The following is a 1,458-nucleotide window of genomic DNA, read 5'->3' as shown; positions in this document are numbered from 1 at the left end:
GAGGGAAGAAGGGAGGAAGGAAGGAAGGAAGGAAGGAAAGAAGGAAGGAAGGGGGAGGGCGGGAGGGAGGAAGGAAGGAAGGGGGAGGGAGGGAGGGAAGAAGGAAGAAAAAGGGTTGGGGAGATGGTTCAGTGGTTAAAGTGCTTGCCATGTAAGCGTGAGGACCAGAGTTTGATCCCCAGAACCCATGTGAGTGCTGGATGGGCAAGTCATTCCAGCCTGGTAAGGCAAAGACAGGGGTTCCCCAAAGCAAGGTGGCAACCCTAGCGTATTGGTGAGATCTGGATTTGATCAAGAGACCCTGCCTCAAAGAACACAGTGAAAGAGAATGGAAGAGAATTCTTGACATCAGCCTTGAGCCTCCACATGCACACACACGCACACACACACACACACAAACACACACATGCATGCATGCACACCTGCATGTACATGCCTGCATGAAAACATGCACATACAGAGATGAAAAACTGCAAAAATACAGAAACAAAAGACAGAAAGAAGGAAAATCACAATGAACACAACCAGTGGTTTGATGTCTAAAGCCGCCTAGATTGAGCCTCCTCAGGAAGATGATTGACAACAGACTTGGAAGAGGTTTTACCGATTCTCAGAAACAGCAGTGACTGCTGGAGATGGAACCTCAGAGCTGCCATTGCAGAGGGCTTGAAGACAGCACCGATTCTGCCACACTCGAACTGCTGTATATGCTGTGGGTAGTATCACTTTAAAACAGAAATATTACCACTTAAAAGAAAGACTGCTTTTCCGGCTCCCCAGAGATGAGGCAGTGATAAGATGATCTGCACTTGGTCTGTGGATTACCAGCCCCAGAGGCAGGGGCTGGGTTGGTACAGCCCAGCCTGGCCCTGGGGATGAGACCCTGAGCCAAAAGTGGATCTGGAGCAAGCAGAGGAAAGCTTGGAGGTGCTCCTGGGTGTTCATCTCGCTCTGCTCCAGACAGCTGAAGAAGCTCTGAGATGAGGCTGCCCTAGGCTGGCCCTCCCTGCTCCTGGCCTGTCTTTCCCTAAGGCCCCTAAACTGAGGCCAGAAGTGGTGAGCATGGTGGGATACCCCTGCAATCTCAGCATTCTTGGTGGAGGTGGGAAAGTCAGGAGTTCAAGGCCACCTGGAGGCCAGCTTGAAGCCGTCTTTAAATAAAAGCAAGGAAGCAAACAAATACAAAAATAGCGGGGCTGGGGCAACGGCTCGGCGGTTCAGAGCACTTACTCTTCCAGAGGCAGTTCAGTTCCTAGTACCAACACTGGGTGGCCCATAACCACCTGGAACTCCAGATCCAGAGAATCTAATGCCTTCTGGACTTGCACTCACATGTGCACATAGCCATCCCTCACATATACATATACATATACATATACATATACATATACAAACTAAAAAAAAAGAATCTTAATTTAAAAAAGGAGATTTCGCCCCACATGGTGGCACACACCTTTA

Source organism: Nannospalax galili, unplaced genomic scaffold (genome assembly GCF_000622305.1).
Source record: "Nannospalax galili isolate Female #2095 unplaced genomic scaffold, S.galili_v1.0 scaffold771, whole genome shotgun sequence".
NCBI lineage: Eukaryota > Metazoa > Chordata > Mammalia > Rodentia > Spalacidae > Nannospalax > Nannospalax galili.
The sequence above is the reverse complement of the archived record's forward strand: the minus strand, read 5'-3'. Positions refer to the sequence as shown.